The sequence below is a fragment of the Rhagoletis pomonella genome, unplaced genomic scaffold, assembly GCF_013731165.1.
Source record: "Rhagoletis pomonella isolate Grant_MI unplaced genomic scaffold, Rhpom_1.0 Rhpom_scaffold_05114, whole genome shotgun sequence".
Taxonomy (NCBI): domain Eukaryota; kingdom Metazoa; phylum Arthropoda; class Insecta; order Diptera; family Tephritidae; genus Rhagoletis; species Rhagoletis pomonella.
This window is the reverse complement of record NW_023463658.1, coordinates 2,969-13,164: the sequence shown is the minus strand read 5'-3', so window position 1 is coordinate 13,164 and position 10,196 is coordinate 2,969. Positions and strand designations below refer to the sequence as shown.

Below are 10,196 nucleotides of genomic sequence, written 5' to 3'. Positions count from 1 at the left end.
TTTATAACTGCCGTTTTAAAAGATTTCTCCTAAATTTGCGTTAAGAAATTAATTGTATGGGTATTAAATTATGTATACTTCTATAATGTGTGTTTTAAATTTAAGAATTTTCTTTTTTAATAATTTTACTATAACGAACGTTGTTTAGGTCCGCGACCTAAATATATTGCACCACCCTAATCCGCGTTTTGTCACTTGATGTAAGAGCACACAAACACATACACAAGTTACGGCTATCTTTCCAGCCGCTAACAACAAGCCCCACTGTACGGTAACTTATTGGAGGGGAAACTTAACGAAAGTTACTGTGCGGTGGGCTACATCCCTTTTCGTTTGTTGGCACTTTTTCACTTCTTAGAAGACAGCAAGGAGATCACGTCAGCCATCACACCACGTTCGGTAAGCCAACTCTTGTGTGCCACACTATTCAACCTCATAGATATTTACAAATAAAACGATTTTTAATTTCATTGCACTAAAACCACTGTGTCTTTTATTTTCTCCTATTTTCGTTACATTAACTTTACGCTGGTGCGCTCCATCTTCGTGCGACGCCATCTGCGTAAATATTGATCTTCGAGCCTAAAAAGTAACCACATTATACAGTCCACACAGCATCTCATCTGAGTTTTTTCAACTGCCTCAACCGATCGTCACCAGCATCACGTTCGTCCACATAGCATCACAGCAACTGCCACAACCAACGTGCCACAAGAGCCACAGCAAGCGTTTTTTCTTTGGTTTGGTACACAAGCAACGTTTTGGTTTGCATCACAGCATCACGCTTGCATCACAGCACCACTAGTGTCAGCAATACATTTTTTAATAAAGCGGCATATCGCACTACACGGCATACAACAACACATTAAGGTACGTGGTTTAATTTCATTGCACTTGTGTGTGTACAAATCGTCAAAAAAAAAATATAAAAAACTGTGGTGATATACATATTTTGGAAAAAAAAGACGCGCGTGATTATTGTGTAAAGCAAAAAAGGGGAGAAAACACTCAGTGCTTATTATTTTGTTTAAATAAAAATTAGAACACTTTTCACGTTTTAGTGGGGTACCGGCTAACATTAACGAATTGCGCGAACGTCCACTTTGATTCGTGATACGGTGTTGTTTGTGTAAAAATACCAGTCGCATTTACCGAAGCACAAGATTGATAAAATTTATTCCTTTCTTGCAAAGCACAGAATTTAGTTTTTTCTCATTTTACTGGCTTTCACTTTTATTTTGCATTTTATTAATCGCGTAACTTCAAGTAGATTTTGCGAAACTCCTTTGGTTTCTTTTCACATTGCACTTGTCTATTATTAGTGGCGCGCTTGTACATATTGCTGATCACTTCACTGGGTTGTTTCCCCCATTTATTTGTTGGTTGCATAAAATCACAGCCGCGCTTAAACAAACACAATTTCTTCATAAGAAATTTTTAAAATAAACTACATATTTTGAATATTAATTATTTACACACGTATATCACATATTTGATAAGTTGGGTGGCGAGTGACTTGCACATTTTTGCATATACGCACATACACATACATAATTACGTATTCGACAGTCTTATTTGGCTGGAAAATAAATAAATCGTTATTTTAAATACACAAGTTATCCTTTGTTGTTCTTATAAGAATTAGACTTATTTCGGGCTAAGCGTTTTTAGTGGCAATCTTTTTCTACGAAGCGGCGATTCACACAAAGAAATCTTTTGTCTTGCGTCCACTTCAGTTGCCTTTGGTCAAAAATGGACACCTTTATTCGTCAGGCAGATTCAGTAACAGAATTCGAATCTGACTACAACTCTATGCAGCCACCAGAGCACACAAAGCACTCCTTAACTTTCCAAAAGGATGAATTAAAGGCTCTGTGGGAAAAGGTAAAAGGGTCTTATGATGAACTTTGCGCATCAAAAGAGCTCGAAACCAAAGACCTGACAGTAATTAAAAAGAAGTATAAAAGCACCTACTTCAGTTTTTTGCGGTGCCAAGCAGCAATGGCTGATCTTTCAGAGCAACTCGCAAAGACTGAAAAGGAAAGCGAATACAAGTCAGGTCGCGAGCTTAATATTCATCTCCCTCCTTGCGAGACAGACATTTTTAAAGGAGATTATCTTTCGTGGCCATCGTTTAGGGATATGTTTACGGCTATATACATTCTAAATAAGCGCCTTACCCCAGTTGAGAAGCTGTATCACCTCCGGCAAAAAACTCAGGGGGAGGCCAAGGAAATAGTGCAGAGATCCCCATTAACCAACTGGCTTTGGTGCGGCCTGGAAAAATCTTTGTGACAGGTACGAAAATAAACGTATCCTGGTCAATGCCCAATTAAAGGTATTATTTAATTTAAACGCAGTTGAGAGTGAATGCGGTAGCTCCATCAAGAAACTGCAACGCGACATAAATAATTGCATCTCGTCGCTTCACTGTCATCAGATTGATGTTTCAAATTGGGATGCAATATTCACATATTTGTGTTCGACAAAACTGCCAGAAACGACACTGGCACTATGGGAGCAAACCATAGAAAATAGAACTGAGATTTCCAAATGGGTAGATATGGATAAATTCCTATCCAATCGGTTTCAAACACTGGAAACCGTGACAGGTCTTAGGGGAGATATAGTTTCGAAGCCTAAACCACCAAGCTCTCGGAATTCTGCAGAGATGCCTGCAAAAAAGCTTGGCGCCTTTCAAGCCAGTGTAGCAAAGGCAACATGTAAAATGTGCAACAGCAATGTACACAAGCTATCGAAGTGCGACAGATTTTTGCGTCTAAAGCCGACGGAGCGAGTAGATTACGTGAAGAGCATTCGCAGTTGCTTGAATTGTTTATCTGCTGGGCACACAGTCTCAAGATGTACCAGCTCATTTAACTGCAGCACTTGTCATTCGAGACATCACAAGTTGCTCCATATGCCAATTCAGCCAAAAGCGACAAATGATCCATCGGGTAGCGTGGAATCTACTCCAAACCAGGCTCAATCAAGACGCGAATCTGAAAAAGGAAACATCAAATCGGTTACAAATGTAAATTCTTGTTACGCAAATACAAGTAAAGGAGTTTTGTTAGGAACAGCACGCGTAAACATACACTATAATGGTATACATTTTTCGGCTAGAGCGCTTATAGATTCTGGTTCTGAGTGCTCGTTCATTACTGAGAGACTCAAACGAAGATTCAACCTGCCATCAAAACGCTTGCATACCCAAGTTTCGGGCATCAATAACTCGGTATCTGCGTAGGTAAAAGAAGCGTGTGCTATTCAACTTCGGTCACCCACAGACCCGTTAATTAATATAGAAGCAATTATGCTGGTTTTACCACAATTAACCGGGGATCTTCCGACTTGTCAGATAAGCGCAATGACGCGGCAATCGTTCCCAGACTTGGTCTTGGCGGACAAAAGATTCTTCGTCAATGAGCCAGTTGACCTGGTCTTAGGAGGAGATATTTACCCGCATATAATTTTAAGCGGAATGAGGAAGAACGTATTAAATACGCTTCTCGCGCAAGAGACCGTGTTCGGTTGGATACTGACTGGTCGCGCGGACTCAGTCAGTCCAACTAACAATATCGTATCGTATTTTAACGAAGTCACGTTGGACAAGCAGCTAGCTGCATTTTGGGAGCTGGAGGATGTCCCAAAGAAAAAAGGCATCAACGAAGATGATAAATACTGCGAAGAGCCTTTCAAAGCAACTACAACACGAAATACCGATGGAAAATACATTGTGTCTCTACCTTTTAAACGGGATTTTCCGAAAAATGTGTGCTTAGGACCTTCGCTGAAAAAGCCTGTCCTTCAAACAGAGTATAACCGGGTTGTATCTGAATACGAGACACTAGCACATATGTCAAAAATTAACAAAAACATTTCACCAGATTCAACGGACTGCTATTTTTTACCGCACCACGCCGTTTTAAAGGAAGAAAGTACCACTACAAAGGTCAGGGTTGTATTCAACGCATCATGCCCAACCGCTAATGGCATGAGTTTGAATGATGTCCTCCTTCCAGGTCCTGTACTTCAGGCCGATTTAACGATCCTCATACTCCGTTGGAGACTGTTGCAATACGTCTTCAACAGCGATATAGAGAAAATGTATCGGCAAATATTTGTAAATGAGAATCAAACGAAATATCAGCGCATAGTTTTTCGCACCTGCCCAAGAGAACCAATTAGCTTATACGAATTAAAAACGGTGACTTTTGGCATCAACTGTGCTCCTTATCTCGCGATAAGGACATTGCATGAACTAGCTGATGAGGTCGAGAGCTCGTTTCCAATCGCATCCGAAATTTTCCGAAAGTGTGACGTACTTGCTGGAAGACACAGCATCGGAGCAGCGATTAAAGCTCGAGAAGAAATACTACAGGTACTGGATTCAGCAGGGTTCCCGTTAAGAAAGTGGACTTCGAACTCCAGTAAAATACTTGAAGGTATACCGAAATCTCATTTACTCACAGACGATTTTCTAGAGTTTGAAGAGTCTAGTACGGTAAAAGCACTTGGCATCAGATGGAATGCCAAATCTGACTACTTCTATTTCACAGCAAAACCAATAGAAAATCGTGACGTCATCACTAAAAGAGCGATACTTTCAGCTATCGCCAAACTGTTTGACCCGCTCGGTTGGCTCGCTCCAGTGGTAATTGTCGCCAAGATAATTATGCAAAATATTTGGTTGGAGGGAACTGGTTGGGACGATACCGTGTCTCCGACCACATTAGACCATTGGCATGCATTTATGCACGACTACACGGACAATAATACCATTCGCATACCAAGATGGGTTCACTTTACGCAAACAGATGACGCCGAAATACATGGATTCAGCGACGCTTCGGAGAAAGCATACACGGCGACTGTTTTCTTGAGAGTTAAGACGGCGGAAAGAGTTGTGGTCAGCCTTCTAATGGCAAAAACAAAGGTAGCGCCCGTCAAAACAGTATCGTTACCCCGTTTAGAACTTTGTGGCGCAGTTTTGCTTTCGGAAACCGCAGAAGCGGTCGTCGAAAATCTGAGTCTTGGACATTTGAAAATAAATCTCTGGACAGATTCGACAATAGTCCTCGCATGGATCCGGAAACCACCGTGTTCGTGGTCAACTTTCGTTGCTCACCGAATAACAAAAATTGTAGACAAGGTGGGAACCTAAAACTGGCGTCATGTGGATTCGGCATCAAACCCAGCAGATCTGGCGAGTAGAGGACTTTCGGCGAGTGATCTAGTCAACAACTCCTTGTGGTGGCAGGGTCCTTCTTGGTTACAAGAAGACTATTCGAGATGGCCAGCACAAGAATCGGACTTTGACACCACCATTGAAGAAAAAAGGGTGCATGTTCATGCAACAACAAAAGTAAAATACTTTTACGACATTCTCGATCGATTTTCTGATTTATCACGGGCTTTGAGAGTTATATCTTATATTATGAGATTCTATCAAAGAATAAATCCCAAAACGAAATATTCCTTTAAAGCGGAGTCTCGTTCAATTTCGGCCAACGAAATTAAAACAACGACCCAACGCTTAATAACAATTTGTCAAAAACAATATTACAGCGAAGAATATACAAGGTTAAAATCTGGAAAAGCCATCGACGGAAAAAGTGAAATCCTGCCTCTTAACCCGTTTATCGACAAAGATGAGATTCTGAGGGCTGGTGGTCGTCTGAGCGCAGCTAGCGATCTGTCCTACAATGAACGTCATCCTATCATTCTTCCGTATGGTTGTAGGATGTCCCGTCTCTTGGTCCAGTTTATCCATCAAATTTCCGTGCACGGAGAAAACCAGCTGATGCTGCGACTTATCCGATCGCAGTATTGGATTCCCAGAGTGAAAAACTTGATACGGTCCGTCATACATAACTGCAAGGTCTGCACGATCCGCAAGAAACGGTCGCAAACTCAACTTATGGGAATCCTTCCCAAAGAACGCACAACCTTTTCCCGTGCATTCACAAACACGGGGGTGGATTTCGCGGGCCCGTTCGACATCAAGTCCTACCGGGGCAGAGGATGTCGCATGTCAAAAGGCTACGTCTGTCTCTTCGTCTGTTTCTCGACGAAAGCCATTCACCTTGAAGCTACCAGCGACCTTAGCACCGCGTCCTTTCTAGCCGCTTTCGCAAGATTCGTTGCTAGACGAGGATGTCCAAAAAACGTTTACTCCGACAATGGTACTAACTTTGTCGGAGCCTCACGATCTTTACGATCGGAATTCAAAGCATTTTTAGCTGAGGCACGCAATAGCACCCTCACTAAGTACAGCCATCAAGCCTTAGAGTGGCATTTCATACCCGCTGCGGCCCCTCACATGGGCGGTTTGTGGGAAGCTGGGGTGAAAAGTTTCAAAACCCACTTTAAAAAGGTCGCGTGCGACCACAAATATACTTTTGAAGAGTTCACCACACTCTTATGCCGTATTGAGTCTTGTCTCAACTCACGACCACTAAGCCCCTCTTCAAACGAACCGTCTGACCTGGAGCCGCTTACCCCCGGTCATTTTCTGGTCGGCGGGCATCTTCTTGCCCCACCCGAAATCGATGTAAATGAAAGTCCCGCCTCAATCGTAAATCGATGGCAGAAACTGAAGGCCCTACACCAGACATTCTGTAGGAGATGGAAAATGGAATACCTCACCGAGATGCAGAAACGCATCAAGTGGAAACATCCACAAACCAACTTAAAGCTAGGAGACCTTGTCGTCGTTAAAGAGGAAAACCTGCCAACAAACGAATGGAGATTGGGGAGAATAGTCAAGCTACACCCAGGTTCCGACAACCGAGTAAGAGTAGTCGACATCGAAACAGCTAAGGGGGAAATCAGAAGGCCAATCGCAAAATTGGTCCTACTTCCGCCCTACAATGAGAACAGCACAACCTCGCAGTAAACTTCTTACCTACTCTTCATTCCACTTCACAAAAGAAACCCACCTATTCCACTTCTCTTCACCCTGCATCATCCCAAATCTCAAATCATCGCATTAACAAAAAAAAACCGATTTAATTCGAGATATATATTTCTTTCAAGTATTTATATCTCTGTCCTTATAGCGCACTCGATGAGGCCGTATTCAAAAGTGAACATACATAGTTTTTACTTTAAAGCTTTTAATTAGTTATATATGTATATAATGTTTCGCTTTTTTTTAAGAGCACACATACGCATGCTCAATTGAGGCTTTCACTGTAAATTTCAATGTTTACAATACAACACCTTCTAAATGTATAATTATGAATATTTTTCTTGTTTCACATTTTTATAAGAGTTGCAGAGCATTTACATAGGTTTTAATTTTCGCACGCACATTGTTTACTGTTCGAGTGTAAGCGATCAATGAATTTTATCCATTAACCAAGTTTTAAAAGTAATAGAACACGTGGGCACTGTTCCATACTTTTACAAAAAGTTATGAAAAATTTTAAATGCAGCAGGCAAAAGAATTACAAAACTTATGTATATTCACAAATACATACATATATCGTTAGTATAGTACGGAAAGGGCGTATCTCACATCATCGCTGATATATAAAAAAACCGTAACTAACTAAAAATCCAAAATCCTAATCTTATGCAATATAAAATTTTTCAGTTAGTCGTGGCTTTTTTGTATACTAACGATATGCACAAAGGCAACCTAGCAAAGAATTTGTTCCTTTGCGTTATGGTAAACATTTTACCATTTTAAAAAATCATAAACGATAATTCAAGCATCAAAGAATCAAAATCTCAGTTTCGTTGAAAGCAATTTAAAACTGGTTACTCGTTAATAAGTTCGAAGCATACAAATAAAATCTAGAAAATATTCCCAGCTAGTAAACTGTGCCCCGTTTAAGTTGATACATATTTGTACATTTTGAAACTCCATAAACAAAATTATATAACGTGATCGCTAGTTTTACAACAGCCGATTTCTAATAACTCTAATGTAGAACCAGCTTTTATAGTACATGACTTGTGGAATTCACTGTAAATGGTATGCCCCAGGTATAAGCAGCACTTAAAAGGGAAAACATAGAATCAGTTTTTCGTTTTTGTTTTAAAATTTCCAAAATAAAGTGTTTTTTTGTTGTTTTAAATTTCTTCTAATCGGTTGCGAATTACATTTGTTAAGCAGCTTGGTATGCTTTTTTTTGTTAAATAAAATGCCAAGCTTATAGTGGAAGAAACGGAAACACAAGCAAGTGGTAGCTAATCAACGGAGAGTGCACACCGAGGACATTTAAATATTATACATATAAACAATACACTCTTCCAACGATATTTTGTGTTATACATACGGTGACCATAAATATGGATTCAAAATGAAGGATAATTTTTCAAAAATATGCCTACATATATTAACGTAGCATAAAAATATCAAAAGAGTATTTATGATTCTAATTTCTTAATACATTTTAAACTTTAAAAATGAATCACGTTTTCTTCATCGATATTAATCTTTTTTTCACATGAATATTTATAAAAGTATCGCACGACATATTACAATTACAATAGCTTACACGAAAAGTGAAAAGCTTTAAAATATTATTTTATAGGCAAATGTTGAGTCGTTCAAAACGGAAACAATAAAATTTTTTTGTTTTTTTGGTACTTTTCGCAGTTATTTGTCAAAAATCGACGTCAAGAATCGACGTAAACGACGAGTTACAAAGTTCCCTTTACAGGAATATATAATTTGTGCAGATTGCGCTCCATAGCATCTACATTTCCACATTTCTGTGGCTCAAAATTTACTGTAGTGATATATCTTCCTTATCGAATTTTTAAAATAATGGAAAAAAAATATTCAAATGAATCTGCGTATTTGATTGAAAAGCTCACTTTCCTCGACTGCGACGACAAAATGCAAATGGTAATGATAACTTTCATTGAAGTCGCCACAAGTCATATATTTTAGTAAGAGGCACATCAATACCCTTCGAGTTGTAAGTTGCTTACGTTGATTGGGAGATTTTTTCATGAGATATTGAAGAAAAGCTACGAAAAGTACCAAAAAATTACTTTTTTGAAAAAATCCATCCATTGTCCGATAATTTTAAAATAACGAATAAAATGTGGGACAAATGCAGGACACTTGGGGAAAATTCAGTACATTTTCAGGTTTTTCAGATTTGAAAAACTACGCAGGACCGCCCTTTGAAAAACAGTCCCAAGCTGGAAGCACAATTGGATCCATATCGAAAACTTGCAAAATTTCGGGCGGCACAAAAGATTTGTCGATCACAGCTTCAAAACCGAATTCCTTGAACCATTCGGCGTCATAACTAGATAACCTTTTTCACCACGGTCTTCACCCCAAGAATTTTCAACGCGCAATTTAGTAACATCGCCATTTGCATCCAGAGAAACGGCGGTGAATAACATGGCATGCGTCATGGCTGATTCACCGAAAATAAGGCGATCCGCCTTGGACAATGGCGTCTGAATATCAACATCAAACACTAACTTGAAGTCATGTACACTCAAATCTTCTATGCCCTGCTTTGATGCAAAGCGTTAACTGACTTCACAACCAAACCAAACGGCTTCACCGGCTTTTAAGCTTGCAGCAACCAACTGCAGTAATTTCTCGACCTGTTGATTATTGTAAAGCACTGGGCGACCACCCACGACATTGCCGAGGCAATCAACTGTGTATGTTTGATCGTACATACTAGATGGGCGTGGATCATTTACTAAACATACCTTATGTTCCACATTAAATATTGGTTTTACATGATTTTCGTAGAACTCCAACGGCGTTATCGGTCCAATCGATTTATATGCTTTGGATTTGTCATAATACGCGCCGCTAAGTCATTCCAACTAAAGCTAGAATCTTGTCCTTCGGGACGCGCACAAGCAAGGTAGAAACGCCATATATCAGCAGGTATGCCAGTCTCCTGTGCATCATTACCGAATACGCTAATGCCACGACTTTTACAAATCATTTGCAAAATTGAAATTGTTGCTCGGAAATGACCAATGTGGAATACCGGCAACAGCACAGTATAGACAGTAACCAACCCTACAAGAACAGAGATAGTCATTTGATTGATTATGTGATACTCACTGGTGATGGAGATCTCAATCAAGTACTTCTATCAACTTTTTAAGAGCAATGTGCAAAACGTGATGTAAACATTTGTGTACATGTGATCTACCGTCTTCCTCCGGCTTATGGCCTTATTTAGTTGTCTCTT

The 10,196-nt window shown here is 39.8% G+C and overlaps 1 pseudogene; it reads right to left on the bottom strand.

The window, feature by feature from the left end:
* Positions 1-9,107: 9,107 nt before the first annotated feature.
* Positions 9,108-9,810, bottom strand: LOC118755009 (annotated as a pseudogene).
* Between the last annotated feature and the right edge of the window lie 386 nt (positions 9,811-10,196).